The sequence below is a fragment of the Chiloscyllium plagiosum genome, chromosome 20 (genome assembly GCF_004010195.1).
Source record: "Chiloscyllium plagiosum isolate BGI_BamShark_2017 chromosome 20, ASM401019v2, whole genome shotgun sequence".
Classification (NCBI taxonomy): Eukaryota; Metazoa; Chordata; class Chondrichthyes; order Orectolobiformes; family Hemiscylliidae; genus Chiloscyllium; species Chiloscyllium plagiosum.
The window spans coordinates 42,178,668-42,192,962 of NC_057729.1; the positions used below are offsets into that span (position 1 = coordinate 42,178,668).

General features: G+C 38.2%; 1 long non-coding RNA gene across 5 annotated transcripts in view; it reads right to left on the reverse strand.

Moving 5' to 3' along the window:
- Window positions 1-14,295, reverse strand: part of LOC122560208 — a 150,557-nt gene that overhangs the window by 26,014 nt on the left and 110,248 nt on the right. For 2 of the 5 annotated variants that reach the window (XR_006314699.1, XR_006314698.1), the window contains exons 4-5: window positions 6,343-6,459; window positions 4,715-4,798 (exon numbers count right to left, since the gene is read on the reverse strand). This is a non-coding gene — a long non-coding RNA (uncharacterized LOC122560208). Of the gene's footprint in view, window positions 1-1,330; window positions 1,407-4,714; window positions 4,799-6,342; window positions 6,460-7,192; window positions 8,869-14,295 lie in introns of those variants that run through there. The other 3 variants (XR_006314697.1, XR_006314700.1, XR_006314702.1) reach the window with 3 other exon arrangements.

A 14,295-nucleotide genomic window follows, 5' to 3' on the forward strand; every position in this document is an offset into this window, starting at 1 on the left:
CTGGAAGAGCACAGCAATTCAGGCAGCATCCGAGGACAGGCAAAATCGACGTTTCGGGCAAAAGCCCTTCATCAGGAATAAAGGCAGAGAGCCTGAAGCGTGGAGAGATCTCTCTGCCTTTATTCCTGATGAAGGGCATTTGCCCGAAACGTCGATTTTGCTGCTCGTCGGATGCTGCCTGAATTGCTGTGCTCTTCCAGCACCACTGATCCAGAATCTGGTTTCCAGCATCTGCAGTCATTATTTTTATCTCCACTTTGTGTCTAGCAGACACACAAAGCTAGACAGCTTATTTTGCTTCTCCGCAGTCATCAGTAAAGGAGATGGACCTGTTACTCTATGGTGAGTCGACCTCTCAGCCCAGAGGGAGAACACTTTCTGTCAAGTTTCCACTAAGTCTAGGGCATCCTCTGCTATCAGTTGACGGGCATGGACATAATCTATCAGCAGCTCGATGGCACATTCCTCTGCATGTCAGGAAGTAAGTACTGGTCATTCTTTGGGCTCAGTTCAATGGAAGTCAAGAGGGGTTGTCAGAGACCACTCTGTGGCAAGAATGTTAGAGAAGATGATTGTGGAGATTGGAGGCACCTATGCTGGGATGCAGAATTTGTAGGGGAAAACCCAACAAATGGCAGGGGCATGGTGATGACAGTGCATTGGAGAACATAGGTTACAATAGGAAGCGTGGTCATCAATAGTCACAACCATCGTGGTTTTGGCGGTGCACAGTGTAGCATGATATTTGGCCTAACTAGCTGTAGATGACACTGGGGAAAGAGAAGCTCACTCTTAGACAGGATTCCAGGATGGGATGAGGCTAAAGCTGAGTAACCCTGGTAGTTTAGTTGTTAAATAACAATACGTTTGTGAATATGGTCTTATCTTTGCAATCAAGTGTCAACCCTGCCATTCTTATGCCTTGAAAAGTGTTTACACATTCAGTGAAGGAAAACTCCTGGCTTGACCAGGGCTTTAAAAATGATGGGTCCAGGAATCTCAGGAGGTCCTGGTAATGGCTTTGGCCTATTTTGAAGAGAAACTTAGGATGATGTTAACATAGACACGTGAAGCATAGTTAATGAAGTTAGGTTTGGGAGACCAGTGTGAGAAATGTCACCAGGGCTCATGGAGAGAAAAGCTCCATGAAACTTGTCAAATTTCACACTTCAGCGATTTCTTATAACATTTAGCCCATAATATTTCTGGAGAAGGGAATAATCTTTAGTTGCTGCCATTAATTATTTTAAATAAATGAAAGGTGTGAGCTAGCATACATTAGCCATTTGCATTGACATCCTGTCATTAGGTTTTGATTTACTTCACTTACAATCAACTATCAAAACATTGGCCACCAAGAAACGTGATGTAACTGTGTAACATCTCGATGCCCCCATTCAAGCATCCTGAAAAATATACGTTACGGTATTAGAATAGTATCAATGAACAAATGCTTGAAACATTTATGCAACATTCCTCTGTCTGTTAGGTGGAAAAATTAATACCTAAAATGAAGAATGCAATCAAAATATGTTAAATAACAAAAAAAAGCAAACACAAAAATACAGTAATACCTACAACTTTCTTTTTGATCTGAACTTCTTTTTATAACTATAGCCTACTTTGTTGCCTGTAATCTCATTCATGTTTCATCACTACTGTCCTCAATGATATGATGAACCATTTATCTTACACATCATTTGATCAACAGCACATACATCTATACATTTGGTAATTGTTGTGGAAGCATTAACAATTTTAAGTATTCCTAAGTGAAATTGGGAAAATGAATACTAGATTTAATTTTATAGTTCTTACATGGCTTAAATCTAATTTTTAAGACCTTCTCCCAATACTAAAATGACTGCAGATAAATGCAGATCAGTCTTCCAAGTTTCTTTAGTAGTTCAATTAGTACATTTATTTTAAGGTTTGGTGAGCAAAATGAGAAAATATTAGTTATGGAGCCATAGAGTCATAGAGATGTACAACAGGGAAGCAGACCCTTCAGACCAACTCATCTATGCCGACCAGATATCCTAACCTAATCCAGTCCATTTGACAGCACTTGGTCCGTATCCCTCTAAACCCTTCCTATTTATATACCCATACAGATGCCTTTTAAATGTTGTAATTGTATTAGCCTCCACCACTTTGGCATTCCATACATGCACCACCCTCTGCATGAAACATCTGCCCCTTTGGTCCTTTATAAATCTTTCCCCTCATCCTAAACCTGTGCCCTCTAGTTTTAGGTTCCCCCACCCTGGGGAAAAGACCTTTATTAGCCTCCACCACTTTGGCAGCTCATTCCATACATGCACCACCCTCTGCATGAAAAATCTGCCCCTTTGGTCCTTTATAAATCTTTCCCCTCATCCTAAATCTGTGCCCTCTAGTTTTAGGTTCCCCCACCCTGGGGAAAAGACCTTGCCTAGTTACCCTATCCATGCCCCTCATGATTTTCCAAGCCTTTATATAGTCACCCCTCAGCCTCTGGCGTTCCAGGGAAAATAACCTCACCCTATTCACTCTCTCCCTATAACTCAAACAGTCCAACCCTGGTAAGACCCTTGTAAGTCTTTTCTAACCTTTTCAAGTTTTACAACAACTTTCCTAAAGCAGGGAGACCATTTTTTTAGATATAATGAAATAGTTAATCAGAAAATAATGCATTTTAACAGATCATACATAGTGAAAGGCAGCTTATTGATCATTTGCATATTGGTGAGTACACAATTGGATTAGCTTCCATATCTCAGACGCATTGCATGTGAATATTTTGTTTCAGTATTGCTTCTTCAAGCTTGACTAGAGAGGTCTCGCTTATCCTACAAACTAATTTTCTTTGAACAGAAAATGTTTTTGGCTTCATTATGAATATTTTCAGTGACAATGAATATTTTAGAGACAGGGGACTATATTACTGTAAATTCTGTGCCTTTTCAGCAGAACAAAATGGAAATTTGAATTTGAACTAAAGTACTGCAGGATTTTGAAATGAAAACAGTCAATGCTGGAAACATTACAAAGCTTCTGTGAAGGAAACAGAAAGTAAATATTTATGGTGTGGTCACAGCAAGAATCCACTCTCTCTGAAATGATAAGCATCACTGATTAATCTTTGCTGATTTCATTTGCAGGTTCAGCCTTTGTGAATGGCTATGATCACATCAATGCACTGAGATCAGTCTAATGGAATGAAACATAAGGCAGTCATTCATTACAATGACTACAGTGTATACCCACCCTCAATCAGTTAGATGCAGTTTAAATGTTAAACCTAGGAAATATAATGGAATTGTTAAGAGGACCTCTCCATGATTTCTTTGCTCTTTAGTGAAGCTAGAGCTAGAACTCATTTTTACCTGCGATGGTTTGCACAAATTACCATCTTTTATAATTTATTTCCATATACCTGGAAACACAAGGAGAACAAAATGAATATTTGATAAAAGTGTTGGTGTCCGATTTCATGGGACTCTTCAGTTGTTAACCTGTGGGCACAGTGGCCCAGTGGTTAGCACTGCTGCCTCACAGCATCAGGGACCTGGGTTCAATTCCAGCCTTGGGTGACTCTCTGTGTGGAGCATGCACGTTCTTCCTGTGTCTGTGCGTGTTTCCTTCAGTTTCCTCCCATAATTCAAATATGTTCAGTTTAGATGAATTGGCCATGTGAAATTTCCCATAGTGTTCAGTGATGTGTAGGTTAAGTGCATTAGTCAGGGGAGAATATAGAGTAGTAGGGTAAGGCAATGGGTCTGGGTAGGTTACTCTTTGGATGGTCAGTGTAGATTTGTTTGGTCAAATGGCCTGGTTCCACATTGTAGAGATTCTATGACAATTCCAGCCAGGATTATAGATCAGTATCAATGGGCTGAATAGACCATTCAATTCTTATGTTACACATTGAGAAATGAACAGAGGAATAAAATAAGTAGATCGGACAATGTTAACAGTGGAAATTCCAACTGACAAGCTTGAATGAGTACTCTTCAGAGGATGAAAACACAGTTTTCCAATTTTCTGTCCAAAATGCAATTTACAACTGGGTTAAGCATTCACAGGTGAATCTTGTGATAAGTTATACTAATTGGAATTGTCAAATTTAGGCAAGGAAAAGGACATAAGGATAAACACAGTATACTGACCCAAGGAGAAACAGCTGCATGAACGGGGAAAAGTTGAGTACTAATAAAGATTTAACAATTTTATCAGGAGATTTTATAATTTGCATTACTACACAGTGCTTCAAAATGACTACTAAAAGAAATGTGCATCATCCTAATTTATCATTTATTTTTATTATGAATATATTATATAATTTTATTAGGTAAAAAGCAAGGCTTTACAAGAAGTTATTAGGCATTGAAAGATGGCTGGTATATATTGGACTGACAATATACAGTGTACTGAGTAATGAAAATACAAAGAATTGGACAAAATTACATGGTTGGATTCAGATTATGTGCTTAAGTGTTTCCTTGATGAGAACATGAAACTAATTTAAGATGTTAAAGTAAAATTTAATCAGAAATGTGTGTGGATGTGAGTCAGTGCAATAGTAGTCAAAATGAACATTATTCAATGTTTCTTTACTTGTATAATGTCCAGCTTCATTCAGTACATTAATTGGCATGATTGGACGAAGTATCAAAAATAACTTTCCTCGCAACTAGGAAAAAGACATAACTATGAACAACAGATTATTTACCCAATGGTGTAGTGGCAGTGCCTCTGTTTTGGTAGCCCCAACAACATCAGGGTAATGTTCTGTGGTAGAAGGATTCAAATCACACTGTGGCAAAAAGCACAAGTTGAATTCAATAAAAATATCTGGAATAAAAAACTCGTTTACGGGTAACCAAAGTTGATTGACATTTAAAACTGTTTGGTTTATTCATGCTGTTCTGAGAAAGAAGTAACCTCCTTACCTAGTCTTGCCTAATGTGACTCCACAACAATGTAACTGACTTTTAAATACCTCTAGGGCAATTAGAGACAGTCAATAAATGCTCACAATGCCAACATGCCAGGAACAAATAATTAAAAATCAGTAAGTCACTCAATTAGTGTAGTGTCTTTCTCTACCTCTGAGTGTTTTACAGCTGATGAAATATGTAAAATTTACAGCTGATGAAATATGTAAAATAAACAGTTATTTCAATTAGTTGAATAAAACCAGGTAGCAAAAAGCAATTAAGTCCCATCCGATGTTCAAGAGCTGAGATTGCTCCCAGTAAACTATTGGGTGGAATTCAGTAGAGTCATAGGGACGCCATGTGGCCTCAGCTTTTAGGATCTTTTTTATTCATTTGTAGGACATGGCCATCAGTGGCTGGCCTTGTTGCCCTTGAGATGGTGGTGGTGAGCTATATTATTCAATCACTAAAGTCCTCAATGCTGTTTGAGAGGGAATTCTAGGAGTTTGACCCAGCGACACTGAAGGAACAGTGATTTGTTTCCAAGTTATGCTGGTGAGTGACTTGCAGGAGAACTTGCAGGTAGTGGTGTTCCCATGTATCTGCAGTTTTTGTCCTTCCTGATGGAAGTGGTCGTGGGTGCTGTCTTTGCAGTTTGGGATCTTTGGTGAATTTCTGCCATGCATCTTATAGATACTGCAGTTGCTACTGGGCGTTGGTGGTGGAGGGAATGGATGTTTGTGGATTTGGTGCCACCACTTAAGTGGGCTACTTTGTCCTGGATGCTGTCAAGCTTCTTGAATGTTGTTGGGGCTGCACTCATCCAGGCAAGTGGGGAATATTCCATCACACTCCTGACTTGTGTCTTGTAGTTGGTGGATAGGCTTTTGGGGAGTCAGGAGGTGAGTTACTTTATGCAGTATTCCTAGCCTTTGATCTGCTCTTGTAGCCATTTTGTTTCTGTCACAAATCCAGTTTTCTAGTCAATGATAGCCCCAAGGATAATGGCAGATTTAGTGATGGTAACATCATTGAATGTCAAGGTGCTTAGATTGTATCTTCTTGGAGATGGTCAAGATTTTAAGGAAAGAAAGTCTTGGTCAAGGGATCAATTTAAAATGTTTGAAGAAAATTTGTGAATGAAGAGACGTGTTAGCATGTCAAATGATTCTCCTTTGGGAGTAGTTAAAGTTGAGTCCATTATATTCTTTAGGAGAAAGTTTATTGGTGGAGTAAACTGCAAGCCTATTTGGATGGGATGATGTAGTATAAGGGTTTAAGTCGGACTGCATGGTATCTTAATGAGGCAAAGTATAAATTGTCTTAGAAAACAGTGCAATATCACATGGCCTTCCTCTGTCTTGTGGCAAGAAGGAGCCAGAGCATGATGTTTCTTAAAATAAGTTAATTTTTCCCTTACCTCAAGAGACAGTAAATATTCCTTCATCGCACCAGGAGACAAAGAATACCATAGATTACAGCACCAAATAGCTGGCAAACACCAAGTGCATCAAATGGCTTTCTTCTTTGCTATAAGCTACAATGGTCAGATTTAGTTCAAACAATTAAGCACCAATTTTATATAAAATAATGCAATAAGCAATACTGCAGAATATAGATGTGAATTTGTACTAAGATAATGTGATGATGTATAGACACTGCAGTATTTGCATTTCTAAGTTAGCAGAAAAGACAGGTAATTGGAGTTGAACGTGTTTCATAAGATTATGGTGAGATTGAGAGAATCCTGGGTTGGCATAAGAAGGGTGGCAGAATGGATTAAAAAAACAATATGACTTGAAGCTTCAGAGTTAACTCATAGTGTAAATGCTTGTCCATACAACTCTTGTATTATTTCGCATCAGATTGATTTATGGAAAACAAACTATAGCATTTAAAATGCAATAAAACTCATTAATGGGGTTCTGCTCTATTGTGAAGTAAACAACCAATTATCGTCAAATCTATTAACACAAATTCATCACAAACAATCTGTAAATATGAAAATAAAATTCCTCTACAAAGCCTCAATACAAATGAAATTGAATTATTATCAATCAAATAATCACAAAGGCCAAAATGATATAGCCAATCAATGGGAATTCTTAATAACAAAGTTCAAATTGATTACAAATTGGCATAACACCAGATCATAGATTATGTTATGAACAGCAAGCAAATAAGGTATTAGAAAAGCTACTGTTTTGGAAGAGTTTATCTTTGAATTTTGTTGTTTCCACAAAGCAAAAAGAAATAGATAAGAACTTGAATGTTGTACAGCATAGAGTAGCATAGCTTTTATTAGTTAGGGACCAAGTATTTCCCACTTGTAATGCTCTATCCATAAATCACATCTACCAATCAACTGGCTGAAATCCCAATCCTGTACTCTAACCACCAATATAGCATTCGTACATGCAATCCACCAGTCACTGGGGTAAATGTGCATTAAACTTAAGCATCAATAGCAATGTTTTGACTGTAAGTAAGAAATTCTTGTTCACAAGAAACAGTGATTTGAATTGTCTTCATAAAAATAATGATTCTGGAGTATGAACTACTCAAAATTAACTGTGGATTGCGATGATTATTCTGTGCCACCTTGACATTCTTTCAGACTATTACCGGGTGAATAATAGAACTACATTGGCCAGTAATTAGTTGTACTGGAAAGATAGGAAATTAGTAAAACCCTACCAACAGTCAGATTTGTTATTATTTCTTAGAGGCTAAAGCAAACATGCTGATATAAGTTCCATTTCACCAAAATTTTTTTATGAGTTAGGTGACTAATTGTTTTCTAAAATTATTATGCTTAAAGATTCACTTGTTGCCGTAAAAGTAAAAATATTATTGTTCATTACCTCAGATCAATTCTAAAGAATAGATAACTGGGGAATGTCTCAGACAGCTGTCAATATTGCTGCAATGAAGTTCTCACATTAGATTCCACTTTCAGGAGAGACAGAGGGTCAAAATGGGATTCACAAAGAAATTTTAAAAAATGGGCAGGATAATGACAGATTAAACTTTCAGAATGATGTTATGCAAAACATGTCTTCTTTCTATAACTTATGGATGAATACATCATGCTTGCTAATAAAAACTGTAACTTTTTGCATGGACCATTCACTTATGATAGAATAAGGATGATTCAACAATGGATTTACAGTTTAGATACATAACAATACTATCTAAATCGATTTGTATATAGGTTATGAAACCCCCATGTTAATAAAGTAAATTGTTTTGTGCTAGATCACATAAGTCAAGAGTGATTGAATAATTTAGCTTTAGACGTGGAGAAAAGGAATGGCAAGCAAGTGGAAAGTTAAAAATCTCAATTATAGCTATTATTGAGTCAAACACATAGAGTCTAGGGTGTGTTGCACTCGTGTTGGGTATTATTAATACATATTTATGTTAATACACATTTTTCTAATATTTCTCACTTTATGCACTTGAAATTGACATTAAACACATCATAAAAATATTGAACTCTATAAAAACATGAATAATGGACATGAAGCAGTTTATCATACATCATAAGCCAAAAGCACCGCAGGAGTGGTTTGAAATTTAAAGAAACCAGTGACTCTAGAATTGACAAAGTACATAAAACAAAGATAAAAAGATATTTAAGAAAGACAAGTTACAGTAAGTATTAGGGACAAGGAGGTCATATCACAAGGAGAAGATTAGATGTTAAGTTTACATGAGGACATTCAATTTAAACAGTCTATAACCTCAACGGTATCAAAGAGCCTCAAAGTAAGGGAGCAGGGATCTGTAAGAGTTCAGTAGTAGAATCACAGAATCCCTACAGTATGGAAGCAGGCCATTCAACCCATCATAGTCCATTTCTAAGGATGCAGACATGACTCCAGGATGCTATGTAACCTCTGTTGCCTGGGTGAAGGATTTCATGGAGAAGTTGCTGAATATCCTGAGGGCAGACAGTGAACAACCAGAGGTCATGGTTCATATTATCCTGACATACCCCCTATACTTTCCACCCTTCACCTTAAATTTATGTCCCCTTGTAACACTCTGTTGTACCTGGGGAAAAAGTCTCTGACTGTCTACTCTATCTATTCCCCTGATCATCTTATAAACCTCTATCAAGTCACCCCTCATCCTTCGCCGTTCCAATGAGAAAAGGCCTAGCACTCTCAACCTATCCTCGTACGACCTATTCTCCATTCCAGGCAACATCCTGGTAAATCACCTCTGTACCCTCTCCAAAGCTTCCACATCTTTCCTAAAATGAGGTGACCAGAACTGCACACAGTACTCCAAATGTGGCCTTACCAAGGTCCTATACAGCTGCAACATCACCTCACGACTCTTGAATTCAATCCCTCTGCTAATGCACGCTAATACACCATAGGCCTTCTTACAAGCTCTGTCCACCTGAGTGGCAACTTTCAAAGATGATGCAGGAGGTTAGTTACTGCTGATGCAGGGAATTGAAATGAGCTTGACAGGATTGGGGGCGCATCAAAAATGGCAGACAGAACAGCAAACATGTAAAGATACTTCTGAGAAACTGCTCAAGCAATAAATACAAACATGGAACCAAAAACTCAAACCATACTATTTCCAAAACCTTCATGTTCTTCCTAAAATGTGGTGCTGGGAATTGGATGCAATATTCTAATTGAGGAAGAGCCAGAATTCAATAACTATTCAGGATAACTTAGTTGCTTTTGCTCAACACACCGCTATTTATAAAATTCAGAATCCCTTTTAAAATACTTTCACATTGTTCATGCCATCTTCAACAATTGTTGTACACATGCACTCAATCTCGTTTCCCCCTTTAACTCCCATTACACATGTACCATTTACCTTATTACGTGTATTGCTTTTCTTTGTGTTAAGTTTCAGCTGGTATGTCTGCTCATTCTACTGGCTTTGTGTCTTATTTATTGCCATGATTGACCTCCTCACCCCCATTACACTTCCACGTATCTCCAAACTTTGAAACTGTTTCCTACACGTGCATGATATATATATGGGGAGCCATGATGGTACAGTGGTTAGCACTGTTGCCGCACAGGACCAGGGACCAAGATTCAATTGCAGCCTGGGCTGATTGTGTGAAATCTGAATGTTTTCCCTGTGTCTGCATGGATTTCCTACAAGTGCTCCATTTCCTCTCAAAGTCCAAAGATGTGCAGGTTATGCAAATTGGCCATGCTAAGAATTGTTCTGTAGTATTCAAGGATGTGTAGGTTAGGTGGATTAGAGAGATGGAGTTACAAAGATGGTAATGGTCTGGGTAAGATCCTCTTTGGAGAGTCAGTGCAGACTTGATGGGCTGAATGGTCTCTTTCGATACTTTAGGGATTCTATGATTTGCTGATTCTAAAACCAGTGGTCATATACTGACCTTTAGGCACACAAGCATCTTTTACTCTCTTTTTCATTCAAGAAACAATTATTTATCAATGCTGTCTACCATCGACCAATTTGTCATCATCTATGCCTCTACTGAACAGTTTATTTTCCATGTGTCTCAACGTTGCTGACAAGGTTATTATGTGAGGTAAAGTCAGCATAGTCCCAGAACATGGGCGGCACGGTGGCACAGTGGTTAGCACTGCTGCCTCACAGCGCCAGAGACCTGGGTTCCATTCCTGCCTCAGCGACTGACTGTGTGGAGTTTGCACATTCTTCCCGTGTCTGCGTGTGTTTCCTCCAGGTGCTCCAGTTTCCTCCCACAATCCAAAGATGTGCTAAATTGCCCGTAGTGCTAGATAAGGGGTAAATGTATGGGTGGGTTGCGCTTCGGCGGGACGGTGTGGACTTGTTGGGCCGAAGGGCCTGTTTTCACACTGTAAGTAATCTAATCTAAACAGCATATGCCTGTTTTCTCATTAGAGAGAACAAAAGACAACTGATGGTGGTAAGTTTAACCTGAGGGTTAACACATTTCAGGTGAGGGACAAGATTGAGAAGATGTACCCTTTACATTAACCTCCACTGGCACTTGAATTCAATCAAATTAGGTAATATACCTTTCCTTTGGTAAGTCTAAGCTGTTTTTCACAAATTAATTTACCCTTGTCCAAGTTATGCTAGAATTACATAAAAACATATACAAAAGATAGATCGTGGTGTACAATTCTGGCCACCTGATTCAAGGAAGAAAGTGATCACATACACAGAAGGAATTGCTGAAAATGTTTCCAGAATTGGTGAATTTTAGATATTAGGAAAGGTTGGATAAGCTGGTGTTCTTTTCATTGGAACAGGGGAAGCTAAGTGAAATCTTAACTGAGATCTATAATGTTATGAAGGACCTATACGTAGTCGCTCAGGAGAACTTACTTCCATTAGCAGAGAGATCGATAACCTGGAGGCATCAATCTATTGTCGTTGGGAGAAGGAGGTGAGGAGTTTGTTTTCACCCCGAGGGTGACAAAATTCTGGGAATCACTGCCTTAACGGATTTAAGATTTAAGATTAAAATTTGCAACCCATTTCACATTTAAAGGAAGTATTTGGCCACTTGAAATGTGGTAACCCATGAGGTTAGGAATCTGAAACTGGAAAGTGGATGAAGCTGCTACATGGTTTATTCTCAACCAGCATGGATCCACTGGGCAAGTTGTGTGTGCTGTCCTAAAACAAATCATTATTCTCTAATAATACATTGCAGAGTTCTGAATATTCTATTAGTCTTATAAAGTGTAAAGTCTTGAAACACCTTGGAATGCAGGACCACTTTATGTTTAGGGCACATGCAAACATAAAGCTGTACAGCACAGAAATAGATCCTTCAGTCCAACTCATCCATACTGACCAGATATCCTAAACTAATGTAGTTCCGTTTGCCAACATTTGACCCATATCCCTCTAAACTCTTCCTCTTCATATACAGATGTCTTTTGAATGATGGAAATGTACCAGCCTCCACCACTTCCTCTGGCAGCTCATTACATATGCACACCACCCTCTCCATGAAAATGTTGCCCCTTAGGTCCCTTTTAAAACTTTCCACTCTCACCTTAAACCTGTGCTCTGTGGTTTTAGACTCCCTAACCCTGCGGAAAAGTCTTTGTCTGTTTGCCCTATCCATGCCCCTCATGATATTATAAACTTCCAAAAGGTTACCTCTCAGCCTCCAGTGCTCAAGGAAAAATAGCCCTAGCCTCTTCAGACTCTCCCTGTAGCTCAACCCTTCCAACCTTGGATTTCTGAGCCCTTTCAAGTTTCACAACATCCTTCCGAGAGCAGGGAGACACAAATTGAATGCAGTATTCCAATAGTGACTGAACCAATGTTCTGTATAGCCACAACATGACCTCCCAACTTTTATATTCAATGCACTGACCAGCAAAGGCAAGCATACAAAACACCTTCTTCACTACCCTGTCTACCTGCAGCTCTACTTTCAAGGAAAGATGAGTCTGAACTCCAAGGTCTCTTTGTTCAGCAACACCCCACAGGACCTTCCCATTAAGTTTATAAGTCCTGTTTCATCTATCTCCAATGACCACTGATTTACAGTTCCCACCAGCAAAAGTGCAAGGACTCCTCTGAATCACATGATTTAAATGTACTTGAATACAGGAACATTTAAATTATTTGCATATCTAGTAATGACGTATAGACACCTACTATTAGGGTTGTACATAGGAGTAAGTCAGTAATTAATAAAAATATGCTCTTGGGATCATGGATAACATTGGGAAAGAATGCAAGATCATGTATGAAGATATTAGAAAATACAGAGATTGTACAGATGGAAAGGGATTTTAACACAAATAAATGTAAGGTGATGCACTTTGGTAGTGTTATGATGCCAACTGGTGTTATTAGAAAAAAAATCACAGCCCAGACTGAAATCTGACTTGATAGATTTTTTAAAAATTTAATGTGCTGGTCATGCACTGAATTTATTATGCAACAGAAAAGAAGATAAAATAAAATAAGTCAATCTATTTGCATATAACATAATTTGAAAAATTCTGAAATAAACATTAAAAATGCAATCCTAGCTATCCCAATACTATTTCTTTACAATACTCAAACACCAGAGAGAATCCTTTCTCTCTCACATCAACAGGTTTAAATTAATAAATTGCCTTCTTCAATTCCTGGTTTTGAGAGTTTGACATCATTTTGTGCTTGGTCACATATCTGAGTATATACTTTCTCAGTTTCAAATAATCCCATCAGGGTTCTAAGCAAATAGCTTTCATCTGAAACTTTCAAACAAGCATCCTTGCATGGTTCTAACCTCTTGTAGCATTTCCAAACATTCCTTTCTCTGTGCAAAACTATTCATATGTTTAACTTCAAACTAATCTCTGCGAACTGAAACCACAAGCTTCCCAAGCAACGGGTTATTCTCCTAAGCTAAAAGAAACCTAATCTTTCTAACTAAAAGGAAGCTAAGGTTCTTCACTGTTTACTCTGTTAGTTCATAAAACTCTCACAACCCTAACATATCCCCATTACCACTCCAGGAACTCACTCTCTCTCATACTAATTTTAACAAACTTAATGGTTTAGGAAATCCTGACAAATTGAACATTAAACCTCTCATACACATAGACCAAAACCCATTTGCCACTGGTTCAAAGTCCAATCTCTAAACTAAATGATATTAAAACACATATAAGTCACAGAACTTACAACGTAGTAAGAAAATCAGAAACATTATCTATGTATTACAAAATAAGAAAACAAATTGGAAGATTTAAAATACTGATGGAAAAGGATAGACCAGATCTAAAAGTTGAAGTTCTAAATTGGAGAAAGGCCAATTTTGATGGTATTAGGCAAGAACTTTCGAAAGCTGATTGGGGGCAGATGTTTGCAGGTAAAGGGACAGCTGGAAAATAGGAAGCCTTCAGAAACAAGATAACGAGAATGCAGAGAAAGTATATTCCTGTTAGGGTGAAAGGAAAGGCTGGTAGGTCTAGGGAATGCTGGATGACTAAAGAAATTGAGGGTTTGGTTAAGAAAAAGAAGGAAGCATATGTCAAGTATAGACAGGATAGATCGAGTGAATCCTTAGAAGAGTATAAAGAAAGTAGGAGTATACTTAAGAGGGAAATCAGGAGAGCAAAAAGGGGACATGAGATCTCTTTGGCAAATAGGATTAAGGAGAATCCAAAGGGTTTTTATAAATATATTACGGACAAAAGGGTAACTAGGGAGAGAATAGGGCCCCTCAAAGATCAGCAAGGCAGTCTTTGTGTGGAACCACAGTAGATGGGGGAGTAACTAAATGAGTGTTTTCCATCAGGGTTTACTGTGGAAAAGGACGTGGAAGATATAGAACATAGGGAAATAGATGGTGACATCTTGAAAAATGTCCATATTACAGAGGTGGAAGTGCTGGATGTCTTGAAAC